Consider the following 14,366-nt stretch of genomic DNA (forward strand, 5'->3'; position numbering starts at 1 on the left):
ACTGGAAAGAAACCAAATGTCCACAAATTAGGGACTGCTTGAATAAACTACAGTACAACCACACAATGGGCATCATACAGCTGCTTAAGAAAATAAAAGAATGAGGGAGACTTCTATATAAAGGATATGATTTATCTCTACAATCTCTTATTTTGAGAAAAAGCAGGAGTAAACAATGCTTGTATGTTACCTTTTGAGTAGCCAACTCTAACGGGAAATACACATATATATATAGCCACTTATATTCTCAAAGAGAAACAGGTTGGAGTAGAACAATAACTAATAAAGATGTTTATCAATAGGGGGAGGGAGGGCCAGTTTAGAAGAGAAGGGTGGTCTTGAGACTTCCTTAATATATACCTTGTTATATACTTGACTTTGAAACAAAATTAACAAAAAATGAAAAAACCTTAAAAGTAGAAAGCAAACTGAAACAACTCTAACTTTATACTATATTGGTGGCAAACCCATACAGAGAAAAGAATTATTTCAACTTGACTTTGAAATACAGAATTTTGACTGTACACCCCTACTTGGATATATTCTCAGGACATAGAGAACTATAAGCAAATTCTAAACAGCATTTAGTAGTTTTATTGTTAAAGGTAATATTGGTATTTTTATTTTGGAACAATTATAGATAACTATGTCAATTCTAAGAGCCAAGATGTTCAAAATAAGAGAAAGGAGATAGAAGTATAAATTCAAAGAAGTTAAGTAAAAATCCTGTTATCTTAAATTTGAATTGGAAATATCACTATAACTCATTTTTTAAATTTTATTTTTTAATTGGAGGACAATTGCTTTACAATATTGTGTTGGCTTCTGCCATACAACAATGTGAATCAGTCATAAGTATACATATGTCCCCTCCCTCTTGAAATTCCCCCACCTCCCACCCCATCCCATCCCTCTAGGTAGTCACAGAGCACCAGATTTGAGCTCCCTGTGTCATACAGCAAATTCCCACTGGCTATCTATTTTACATATGGTAATATATATGTTTCAATGCTACTCTCAATTCATCCCACCCTCTCCTATCCTGCTGTGTCCAGAGTCTGCTCTCTGTGTCTGTGTCTCTATTCCTGCCCTGTAGTTAGGTACCATCCTTCTAGACTTCATATGTGTTAATATACGATATTTGTTTTTCTCTTTCTGACTTACTTCACTCTGTATAACAGGCTCTAGGTTCATCCACCTCATTAGAACTGACTCAGATGCATTTTTTATGACTGAGTAATATTCCACCATATATATGTACCACAACTTCTTTATCCATTCATCTGTTGATGGACATCTAGGTTGCTTCCATGTCCTGGCTATTGTAAATAGTGCTGCTATGAACACTGGGGTACATGTGTCTTTTTGAATTATGGTTTTCTCAGGGTATATGCCCAGTAGTGGGATTGCTGGGTCATATGGTAGTTTTATTCCTAGTTTTAAATAAAATGGTAATTTCTAGCCTGACTACTGAAAAGACCTAGAAGCAATGGTCATCAAATAGCAATAAGCACCCTGATACACAAATTGCTGGAGAAGGAAATGGCAACCCACTCCAGTATTCTTGACTGGGAAATCCCATGCACAGAGGAGCTTGGTGGGCCACAGTCCATGGGGTCACAAGAGTCAGACATGACTTAGTGAGTAAACAACACACAACACAAATTATAATTTCTGAATATCATTTCCCACTAAATAAAACCAGGATTCCTTGGAGAAATGACTTGCTCCAGGTCTAGGGCAGGAGCTGTACTGGATGAACTTGGGATGTCTGTCTCCTTGTGCTAGAAAACAAGTAAGTTATCAGCAACTACTATGGCCATGTCAGAAGGCCTCAGAAATCAATTTTAATGGGGTTCCCATTGGCCTAATATGGAACAATTTGGGTATTAAAGTGAAAAGTCACTGTGATTTATTGAAGCATATCAAATATATAAAAGTCTATGAATTCATAATGAGATAATAAAAACACATTAGTCACCATTGGAGCTTCCTGGGACACCAAATCATTCTGAAAATTGATAAGTAAAAGGCAAGAGCCAGGTACTTGTCCTAAGCTTTCCTATAAGAACTGTACTTCAGGATAACCATAGAGTTGATGTGGGAAATTTCTTCCTTAATATAATTGTAGCTTAAAAACACGATTCAGTGGTTAGGACAATGTCAGCCCCCCACACCCCCGACAGTTGCACTTTGACTCCATGGGTATGCCCTTGTTTTAATTTTTTTTAATGATTTTTATTATAAAGCAAAACATATAAGGAAACTACACAGATGTGTGGCTTAATGAATTCAACATTTTTATAACCATTATCAGATTAAGAACTATGTAGATTTTTATCAGTTACCCCAGAAGCCACTCCATGTGCACTGTCCAGATCACAAGCCTCCCCCTTTCCTATAATACGTAACTATTGACTTTTATAGTTCCTTGTCTTAAAAAAAAGTTTTATCATCTAAATGTCCATCCCTATATTTTCATCTTGCCTGTTTTAAAAATTAGATCTATTTTTAAGTCTCTTTTAATCTACGTCTTCTCCTCCATCCCTCGCTTTTCCTTATCATTTATCTGTTGAAACACCCAGGCACTTTGACTAATAGCATTTCCCAGTCTGGATTTTGTTGGTGGTATGCCAATCAGTCGGTCTCTTCATGAACTGACCTTTGCCTTCCTCACTTTCCTCCCCTCTTGCTGGGGCCGGCGTGCAGCTGCGGGAGCTCTGTGGGAGCTTTCCTCAGTCCACGCTCCAGCATGACTGATGGAAAAGCCAGCTCCCCTACTTCCAGCTGCTCCCAGCTAAGGCTCCATCTGGTTGTTTAGGTGGTTAGCTGATATCTGGAGCTCATCGACGTGCCTCCAGTGTCCACCTCAGTCTTTTCCTTCCTCTTCATGGGACACGCATTTTGACTCCTGAGATGGGGAAAAGTAGAAACTGAAGCATTAAGGGTTTCATTGCACCTTAAGGTTCATGGAACCTCATTCTTTCCTAGTGGTGCATTTGGGCGACTGAGTTCCTAAATATGGGCTGAGTTCCTAAATATGGGCCAGGCTGGTTAGCATCCTAAGTGTTCAGTATCTTTTAAAGATATCTTGTATGTTTAAATATACTTTGCAAAGCTTAAAAGAAAAAAATCATAAATGTAACCATATTTCAGTCACAGTCTGTGTTCCATTGGGGTTTTGTAGGCCCACCTTGATGCCTAATCAAATATATCACATTTGTATGAGAAACTAAATGCCAAATTCCAAACATTCCACTTAGAAAATGTGGGAATGGATCCCTTTTATAAATTTAAACGTTGCTTGAAAGGTCAATTATGAGAGTTTAGATTCTGGTTTATGCAAGCTGGAATCTGAAATTATCTTCCTAAAGAAGGCTTACATATTCTTACCCCTAAGCATCTCCTCAAATGACTTAAAATATCACTTCTTTGTCTATATCCAAATATCAGAAAATAATGATTCTCTTCCTGTGATGTAAAAGGAAGACCAAGATTCTTGCTTCAGGAAACTAATGCCCCAAATTCTGACCACCACAGAGAAAGTCATAATACTCCCCAACTCTCTAAAAACTAGAAGCCAGCACTGTTATTATACACACTGAGCATTTCTCCAGGGGAAACAACCCCTCCCTGCAAACGCTATAAATTTCTAAGCAATATGTGGAATTATTTAGGACTTAAATGTCAATCGGTAGCAGCTGGGAAATTTTTAGATTTTGAAATGTGATAGTCTCCATTTGTTTGCATCCGGTTAATAGTCTCTGTTTCACTTTAAAAGCATCACATCAAAGACAGAGGCAAAATGTAATAATAACAAAAAAGATTGATTTCCTTCTGGGGCCCCATGGTAATGATTCTTTAGTTTCTTTGACTCATTACAAATTAAACTGGGTCCGAGAACACCAACTCATTTTTTAAGGCCTTTCAAGTAAGCCAAATAAGGGTATTCAGCCAAGACTCCTTCATATTCACATTTCTAGGACACCCTGATTTGATAATATAAGTTCCATACAATGGAGTAACGGTTAAATCAGGGGTCTACAGACGCTTGAGCCTCATGTAACAGAGCTGCAATTTAAGGCAGCATGGCCTTTGAGCGCTAAAGCAACAGCACCTGCTATCTTATTTTAATAAGACCCAGGAGACGTTCTGGAGGTTTCTATTTCACTAAATTTTCACTTCATGTTCTAGCTCTGTTTAATATTCTTGTAATGGGAGAAGAGAGCAAAAGGCTTTAGCAATGCTAGGAAGATTCAAAATGTGGTATGAAAATACCAGAGAGTCCAAGAGAAAATGTTAGGATGGAAAGATAAATGTTATGCTCTCCCTACCTTAGTGTGTTATTATAAGAAATAATACAAAAGCATAGATAGTTAAAAGACAATTTGGCCTGTGTATTTAATAATCTCATGCATGCATTAAAAGAAAAATATTTAGAAACTTAATAAATTACATATTTTGTGGTCAACAGAGGTGACATGATGTATATATCTAAATATAAAGAAGACTTCAAAACTAGAATTTTATAATTTAGTAATTATACAGAAATGGAGCAAAAAGTGTACCTTTTCTAAAAGATATTTACAAATGTTGCACATAACAATTAAAAATACACATTTATATCAAGTACATAGGGAATAATTATTTAAAAATTGATGCTGCAATAGGTAATGAAGCAAGTCTCAGAACACACCAAAGTATCAATATCCTACTGACATCATAGAAAAGAATAATAAAAATAACTCTAAAATGTACAATGGAAATGAAGAACATTTTTAAATGACTCACTGGCCAAAAGGAAGAAATCATAATGGAAATTATCCAATGCACAAAACTGAAAGTGAAAGTATTGTGTATCACAAACCAGGAGGATATAGTTAAATCAATTGTTTTAGTTGCTCAGTTGTGTCTGACTCTTTGTGACCCCATGGACTATAGCCCGCCAGGCTCCTCTGTCCTTGGGATTTCCCAGGCAAGAATACTGGAGTGGGTTGTCATGCCCTCTCCAGGGGATCTTCCTGACCCAGGGATTGAACATGCATTGGCAAGTGGATTCTTTACTGCTGAGCCACCAGGGAAGCCCTACTAAAGCAGCAGTTCAAGTAAATTTATTCCACAGATACTAATCTCAGAAAGGAAGATGAAAATAATTAGTGAACATGTTGTACAGCTCAAAAAGTTAGAAAGATAAGAAAGTAATAAAGATTGCAGAGGTTAATAAAACAATTTTTTAAAATATAGTAAAGATGTACAACAAAACTAAAAGCTTATACTCTGGGAAGACTAATAAACTTTAGGAAGAGACTTGGCAGGAAGTTTGCTCTCAAGCACATAGCTGATTTTGTCCTCAGGACATTTTATGATATCTGTCAAGGCTGTGAAAGGCAATATAAAACTCACTAGATAAAGATTAGAGTTTGGGACCTGCCCAGAAGAGTGTCCCAAGAATATCTATCATGAATATATTTAATCAGATAGAGGAAAAGATGGAGAAGACAGACGAAAAAAGGGAGAATTTCACCAGGGTATAAACACCCACACATACTCCTTTAAATGACAATTATAAAATGAAAAATACAGTACTTGAAATTAAAGGATACAAAGGTAGGGAAAATATTATATTCAAATGTGTAATACTGAATATAATATAAAATATTGTATTATATTATATTATATTCAAATGACATGATTGGATTCTCTGCATATAATGAAATAGTAAGAGATATGGGCAATGTTGTTAGATAGAAGATTTTATAAAAATATGTGTTGCATTCCTATACACAAGAAGCAGATAAAATATATGAATTAAAATGAAACAAATTTTTAAAATAGCAACAAAAGTATAATGTATAATTATATACATAATATATTATAATTTTGTTTAATTTCGCATGCCAACTTGACTGGGCTAAGGAATGACCAGATAACTGGTAAAACATTATTTCTGGGTGAGACTATGAGGGTGCTGCCAGAAGAGATTAGCATTTGAATCAGTAGTCTGAGTAAAGAGATCTGCTCTCACCCAATGTGGGTGGGCATTTTCCAATTTGTTGAGGGCCCAAATAGAACAAAAAAGAAAAAAAAAAAAGAACAAATTCTTTTCTTCTTGAGCTGGATGTCCATTTATTTTCCCTGCCCTCGGACATCAGAGTTCCTGGATCTTGGGCCTTCAGACTCTGGGACTTGTACCAGTAGCCATCTTGTTCTCAGGTCTTTGGCCTCAGATTGGGAGTTACACTATCAAGTCCCCTGGTTCTCAGGTCTTTGACTCAGACTGAATTATACCACTGGCTGTCCTGGCTCTCCAGTTTGCAGACAGAAGACTGCGGGACTTCTCAGCCTTCATGGCCATGAGAGCCAATTCCTATAACAAATCTCCTTTTGAAAGTGAAGTGAACGTGTTAGTCATTCAGTTGTGTGCTACTCTGCCACACCATAGACTGTAGCCGTCAGGCTCCTCTGTCCATGGGATTTCCCAGGCAAGAATACTAAAGTGGGTTGCCATTTCCTTCTCCAGGGGATCTTCCTGACCCAGGGATTGAACCCAAGTCTCCTGCATTGGCAGGTGGATTCTTTACCACCAAGCCACCAGGGAAGCATATCTATATCTACATATATAGATAGATATAGATACAGATATAGCTATATCCTATTATTTCTATTTCTTTGGTGAGCCTTGACTAATATAGTACCTAGGAATAAACCAAACAAAATGTGTACAGAACTTTGGGGGAAAGGGGAAATAATAAAACTTTACTGAAAAATAAAAGAAGGATAGTAAAAGAGAATACTATACCATGTCTGGCTTCCCCAGTGGCTCAGTGGTAAAGAATCTGCCAGCAATGCAGGAGCCACAGGAGACGCGGGTTCAATCTCTGGGTCAGGAAGATCCCCTAGAGAAGGAGAAATGGCAACCCACTCCAGTATTCTTGCCTGGAGAATCCAATGGACAGAGGAGCCTGGTGGGCTACAGTCCATAGGGTTGCAAAGAGTCAGACACGACTGAAGTGACTTAGTGTGCATGCACGCATACCATGTCCATGCACCTATGGTCACCTAATCTATGACAAAGGAGGCAAGAATATACAATGGAGAAAAGACAGTCTCTTCAATAAGTGATGCTGGGAAAACTGGACAGCTACATGTAAAAGAATGAAATTAGAACATTTTCTCACACCATATTAAAAAATAAACTCAAAATGGATTAAAGACTTAAATGTAAGACCAGAAACTATAAAACTCCTAGAAGAAAACTAGGCAGAACACTCTTTGACATAAATCACAGCAATATTTTTTTGGATCTGTCTCTAAGGCAAAGGAAACAAAAGCAAAAATAAATAAATGGAGCCTCATTACACTTAAAGGCTTATAATCACTTATATGTAGAATCTAAAACATAAAATAAACTCATGAATATAACAAAAAAAGAAACGTATTCACAGATATAGAAAACAAACTAGTGGTTACCTCTGGGAAGCGGGAACAGGGGAGGGTCAAGATAGGAGTAGAGGATTAAGAGGCATAAACTGCTATGTATAAAATATATAAGTCACAAGGATATATTGTACAGCACAGGAAATATAGCCAATATTTTATAATAACTTTAAATGGAGTATAATCTATAAAATTTTAAAACAATATGTTGTACACCTATAAAAGAATGTTGTTTATAAACACAGTTGTTAAGTGTTAAAAGTACGACAGCATACATAAGAATGATGAACACTGAATTCAGGGTCCTGGGTTACTGTTGAGCCTAATCCACACTGTATGCCAGAGAACTATATTCCAGGGAGAGGCATTCACAGACCGAAAGGGAGGAAGAAGAACCCAGGGGCTTCCATGGTACCTATAATGTCTAATTTCTCAAAAAGAAGTAAATAAAAAGAAATGAAGGAAGCAAAGCAGAATGTAAAGATTTACTAGAACTGGGCGGTGGGCACATAGGTGGCTATGAGGTTTTTCTCTGTGCTTTTCTGCATCCTTGCAATTTGTCAAAACAAAACATAAATGGGCACGGAGGAGGCACTCACTCAGCAGCACAGTTGCTAAAAAAAGAGCCAAACTGTGAGACACACAGAAAGAAAGAGCAACAGTGAGATGAGGAGCACCCGTCCTTGATTGAATTAATTAAAAGAGATATTTTCCCTTGATATTCTTCCAGGAACTTTGTCCATTTTATTCTTCCTATGCATACTACACTCCTACAGACCTCCCCTTACTCCCCAGAGGAGCCCAGATGTTTCCAGCTTTGGTGTTTCCAAGACCTCCCTCCTTTTGGCCTCATCCTTCCTTTCAATTGTTAGGAAAAAAGTACGTTGAGCCTCCATTCCAAGTACTGCTGGAAGTCCCTTGGTCCTTCCCACAGCTAATACTTATTTCACTCTTAATTACGTGTCTGGTGGTGTTCCAAACATTTCACAACCATTGTCTCATTTAATCTGTGAAGGCAGCAAGCTTAAAATAAATATTTATTGAAAATAATATATACTAAGAGAATGGCAAAAAAGTTCTTTTGTCCCCACTTTCAAGATGAGGAAACTGAGGCTAAAGAGGTTAGTTGACTTCTTCAAGGCCACACTGTTAATAAGTAGTGGTGGTCCCCACTTGGCCTAATCTCAGAACTCTGAGATTTTATTTCCACTAAGCTCTTGATCTCAGGAACATCTTGCCTTCTCTAGTCATTTTTTTCTTTTCCCCATGTAGACCTAATTAAAGCGTTCAGGTCTTTTTCTATTCATCTCCCCTAAACACCACTATCAAAGGATCTTACATGTAGAAGAAGCCTTTTGAAAGGAGGGCAGCACATTACTGAAATATAAAAAACAACTTAAAATTGAATATTATACACCCCTGACCGCTCCCATTTTTATATTGAATTGTCCAACTTTCTTCCTAATGTTTCCTACTGTCCTGTCTTACTTCTCCTTGCTCTTCCCTACCCCTTCTCTCAGTATTCGCATCTTCCTTTTGCCTTACATCATCATCACCTGATTCCTATTTTTCAAAGTCAACCTTTAGTATAATGATAAATTGAATCCTTCCTTTGTCTTATTCTCCTCTTTCCAACAATGCCCAGGGCTGGAGTGAGGGATATGGGGTTCACCATTCAAACTCAAATATACCATCAAGACATTTTCCAAAACGAAGAAGCATCTCCCTGGATGTGAATAATGCCCTTTCTCTTGATGTAAAAAGGTCTGTAGCTGGTTCTTGTTTTAAATAGAAAGATTTTCTTTATCTTCTCACCACACTGATGCCTCTGAGATTTATTACCCTGTTTATTTCATATGATTTGCATCACTTGATTTTATGTACCCAGTTTGAAAGTCTGACATTAAACAACAGTTTTCTCAAAATAAAGCAGACTCCTTAAAACCACTGAATCAGCTGCCTGACTAGTGTTATAGCTTGAATTCTGTCCCCCGGCCCCCACAATTCATATGCTGAACTCTCAACCCTTCAGTTCAGTTCAGTTCAGTCGCTCAGTCATGTCCGACTCTTTGCGACCCCATGGACTGCAGCAGGCCTCCCTGTCCATCACCAACTCCCGGAGTCTACCCAAACCCATGTCCATCGAGTCGGTGATGCCATCCAGCCATCTCATCTTCTGTCGTCCCCTTCTTCTCCTGCCCCCAATCTTTCTCAGCATTAGGGTCTTTTCCAATGAGTCAACTCTTTGCATGAGGTGGCCAAAGTATTGGAGTTTCAGCTTCAACATCAGTCCTTCCAATGAACACCCAGGACTGATCTCCTTTAGGATGGACTGGTTGGATCTCCTTGTGGTCCAAGGGACTCTCAAGAGTCTTCTCCAACACCACAGTTCAAAAGCATCAGTTCTTTGGTGCTCAGCTTTCTTCACCATCCAACTCTCACATCCATACATGACTACTGGAAAAACCATAGCCCTTGACTAGATGGACCTTTGTTGGCAAAGTAATGTCTCTGCTTTTAATATGCTATCCAGGTTGGTCATAACTTTCCTTCCAAGGAGTAAGTGTCTTTTAATTTCATGGCTGCAATCACCATCTGCAGTGATTTTTGGAGCCCCCAAAAATAAAGTCTGACACTGTTTCCACTGTTTCCCCATCTATTTCCCATGAGGTGATGGGACCAGATGTCATGATCTTAGTTTTCTGAATGTTGAGTTTTAAGCCAACTTTTTCACTCTCCTCCTTCACTTTCATCAAGAGGCTTTTTAGTTCCTCTTCACTTTCTGCCATAAGGGTGGTGTCGTCTGCATATCTGAGGTTATTGATATTTCTCCCGGCAATCTTGATTCCAGCTTGTGCTTCTTCTAGCCCAGCGTTTCTCATGATGTACTCTGCATATAAGTTAAATAAGCAGGGTGACAATATACAGCTTTGACGTACTCCTTTTCCTATTTGTTGTTCCATGTCCAGTTCTAACTGTTTCTTCCTGACCTGCATACAGGTTTCTCAAGAGACAGCTCAGATGGTCTGGTATCTCTTTCAGAATTTTCCACAGTTTGTTGTGATCCATACAGTCAAAGGCTTTGGCATAGTCAATAAAGCAGAAATAGATGTTTTCCTGGAACTCTCTTGCTTTTTTGATGATCCAGCAGATGTTGGCAATTTGATCTCTGGTTCCTTTTCTAAAATCAGCTTGAACATCTAGAAGTTCACGGTTCATGTACTGTCTGAAGCCTGGCTTGGAGAATTTTGAGCATTACTTTACTAGAGTGTGAGATAAGTGCAATTGTGTGGTAGTTTGAGCATTCTTTGGCATTGCCTTTCTTAGGGATTGGAATGAAAACTGACCTTTTCCAGTCCTGTGGCCACTGCTGAGTTTTCCAAATTTGCTGGCATATTGAGTGCAGCACTTCCACAGCATCATCTTTCAGGATTTGAAATAGCTCAACTGGAATTCCATCACCTCCACTAGCTTTTGTTCGTAGTGATGCTTTCTAAGGCCCACTTGACTTCACATTCCAGGATGTTTGGCTCTAGGTGAGTGATCACACCATCGTGATCATCTGGGTCATGAAGATCTTTTTTGTACAGTTCTTCTGTGTATTCTTGCCACCTCTTCTTAATATCTTCTGCTTCTGTTAGGTCCATACCATTTCTGTCCTTTATGGAACCCATCTTTGCATGAAATGTTCCCTTGGTATCTCTAATTTTCTTGAAGAGATCTCTAGTCTTTCCCATTCTGTTGTTTTCCTCTATTTCTTTGCATTGATCACTGAGGAAGGCTTTTTTTTAATCTCTCCTTGCTATTCTTTGGAACTCTGCATTCAGATGGGAATCTTTCCTTTTCTCAACCCTTAGTACCTCAGTATATAAGGTACTTATTTAATGAGACAAGGTCTTTTATTAAAAATTTATTTTATTGAAATATAGTTGATTTACAATGTTGTGTTAATTTCTACTGTACAGCAAAGTGATTCAGTTATATATATATATATATATATACATTCTTTTTCATATTCTTTTCCATTATGGTTTATCACAGGATATTGAATATAGTTCTCTATGCTATACAGTAGGACCTTGTTGTTTATCCATTCTCTATATAATGGTTTGTATCTTCTAGTCCCAAATTTCCAATCCAACCCCCCCCTCACCCCCTCCTTGGCAACCACAAGTCTGATCTCTATGTCTGTTTCTGTTTTGTAAATAAGTTCATTTGTGTCATATTTTAGATTCCACATATAAGTGATATCATATAGTACTTGTCTTTCTCTTTATGACTTACTTCACTTAGTATGATAATCACTAGGTCCATCCACATTGCTGCAAATGGCAATATTTCATTCTTTTTATGGCTGAGTAATATTCCATTGTATATATGTACCACATCTTTAACCATTCATCTGTCAATGGACATTTAGTTTGTTTCCATATCTTGGCTATTATAAATAGTGTTGCAATGAACATTGGGGTGCATGTATCTTTTTGAATATGGTTTTGTCCAGATATACACCCAGGACCCAGGAGTGGGATTGCTGAATCATATGGTAACTTTATTTTTAGTTTTTTGAGGAACCTCCAAACTGTTTTCCATAGTGACTATACCAATCTACATCCTTACCAACAGTTTAGGAGGGTTCCCTTTTGGAAACAGGGTCTTTAGGGAGGTCATTAAGATGGGCTGTAATTCAATCTGACTGGTATCCTTATAAGAAGAGGAGATATTGGACACAGACGCAGACAAAAGAAAGACAACATGAAGACACAGAGAAAAGATCACCTACAGGCCAAGAGAGAAGCTTGGTACAGATCGTTCTCACAGCTGTCAGAAGGAAATGACCCTGCCATGAGCACCTTGATCTTAGACTCCTAGCATCCTGAACTTTGAGATAATAAATTTCTGTTCTTTAAGCCATCCAGTGTGTGGTACTTTGTGGCAGCCCTAGCAAACTAACACAACTACATAGTACAAATTCTTCAGCTTGGAATTCAGAGACATCCAAAATGTGGTCTCAACTGCTCTCTTCAATCTTCTCTTCCCCTGTAGCTCTTCAACCAAATGAAGCTCTAGGCAAACTGTACTACTTGCTGTTTCTGCACTCAGCTCCACACCCTCCCACATGTGCACCTTTGTTTTGGCTCTGTCCTCTTACTTAGGACAATCTCTGCCTGTGACCACCTACCTTTCCTTTAGGGTCCATCTCAAGTGTCACCTGCTTCATAATGACTGTCCTGAGTCATGCATCGAGATACTCTTTGAGGTCAACCAGACAGATCTGGGCTTGAATCTAGCTCCACTGCTTACTAACTGTGTGGCCTTGACAAAACACAACTTCTCAAAGGTATCCATGGGTATGAAAAGATACCACTTCATAAGATAAGCATTGTGAGGATTAAGTGATTGCATGTAAGGCACTTAGCACAATGCTTGGCATAGAGAAAGCATTCTGGAAATGCAAGCTTTTTTTTCTTATTTTGTATTATCTGAATCCCAATGGCATTTTATGCAAAGCTCCTTTATGCTATTTACCCTGTTCTGTCTTATCTTATTTGTTAGTGGGATTAATCAATTAAATCACTACTGACTTAAAACAATCATTCACCATATCCTGCAGAATCACAAGAGAGCTATCAATCTGTCAGTCCTTGCTATATCTGAACCAGGTGAGGTCTCCACCCATGAGTAAAATTCAGCCTCAGGCTCCGCACCTGGTGATGCCCTTTCAGCAGTTCTTTGCTGTGTCAACTCTGCAACCCTATTCTCTATTCCCCCATCCCAAGGGACCCACAGACTTTGGTTTCTTGGAGGCTAACCAGCAGGTTTTCACACCAGAGTCACTTTAATAAACTTTGCATTATGATGTTTTGTCAGTTAAGAACTCCAGCATCAGACAGACCTGGCCTTTATCCCCCATGCCACTGTTGTAAGTTCTGTGACTGGCCATTTTATTTGATCCTCTCCCCCAAGACTCACTTTACTTATGTATACAATTAAGATACTAATACTACTACTTTAATAGTTTCCTGTAAGGACCAAAAGAAGTCATCTGGAGAAAAGGTGTTTGGCACTACCGAGCTCTCAATAAAAGATGTCATTATCATCACATCTCTTGTAATTCTTAATAGATTATAAACTCCGTGAGACAGGAAATATGTGTACATAGACTCTATAAAAGTTTATCAAAGAAAATTTTGAATTTTGATGTAAATAGACCTAAAATGCTTATATCCACATTTATCTTGAAAGAGACCATGTTTCTGTCTATATGAAATTAGAACAGAAAAGTACAATTTTTTAGATATAAATAAGTCTAAGCTACAATACTAGGTCGTTAACAAATAAGAGTTGGCATTGTTCAAGGTCATTTTTTGCTATTCATGTGGAAAACTAATAAAATAATGAAAAGTACCAAATAAACAATTCACTGGCTTCTTTTTTTTTTTTTTAATGTTTCACAAATTTGCATGTCATCCTTTGCCAGGGGCCATGCTAATCTTCTCTGTATCATTCCAATTTTAGTATATGTGCTGCCGAAGCAAGCACTTGCTGGGTTCTTTTATTCAAGCTTCATTTTCATAGCCAGAAGAAAATACGATCACTTGTAATTTTAAGTCTTTTCCAAGGGATCTGTGGCCAGATGTAGTAACGTGAATTAGCCTCCATTTTTAACGTCCTTTTTTTTTTTTTTTTTTAACATTTGGCATTGTGAATGCACCTGCCCTCTCACAGGGCTTTAAGAGCAAAAAAGTGTTTATGATATAATGGTACATACAACCCAGGGGAGAAACAGCCAGTGCAGTTGATCAGTAGTAGGTAGCATGGGGTCTATGGGCTACAGTGTTCCAAAGGGGCCCATGTGAACATCCAAATCCTTGAGATATATTTCTTGACATTTTAAAATTTTTAATTGGAGGATGATTACTTTACAA

At 38.0% G+C, this 14,366-nt stretch overlaps 1 non-coding gene across 1 annotated transcript; it reads right to left on the reverse strand.

Annotated features, from left to right (window-relative positions):
* Window positions 1-13,873: 13,873 nt before the first annotated feature.
* On the reverse strand, window positions 13,874-13,980 carry LOC139033300 (U6 spliceosomal RNA). The gene has a single exon (XR_011485914.1). It is a non-coding gene; the product is annotated as a U6 spliceosomal RNA (small nuclear RNA).
* Between the last annotated feature and the right edge of the window lie 386 nt (window positions 13,981-14,366).

This window comes from Odocoileus virginianus, unplaced genomic scaffold (genome assembly GCF_023699985.2).
Source record: "Odocoileus virginianus isolate 20LAN1187 ecotype Illinois unplaced genomic scaffold, Ovbor_1.2 Unplaced_Scaffold_1, whole genome shotgun sequence".
Lineage (NCBI taxonomy): Eukaryota > Metazoa > Chordata > Mammalia > Artiodactyla > Cervidae > Odocoileus > Odocoileus virginianus.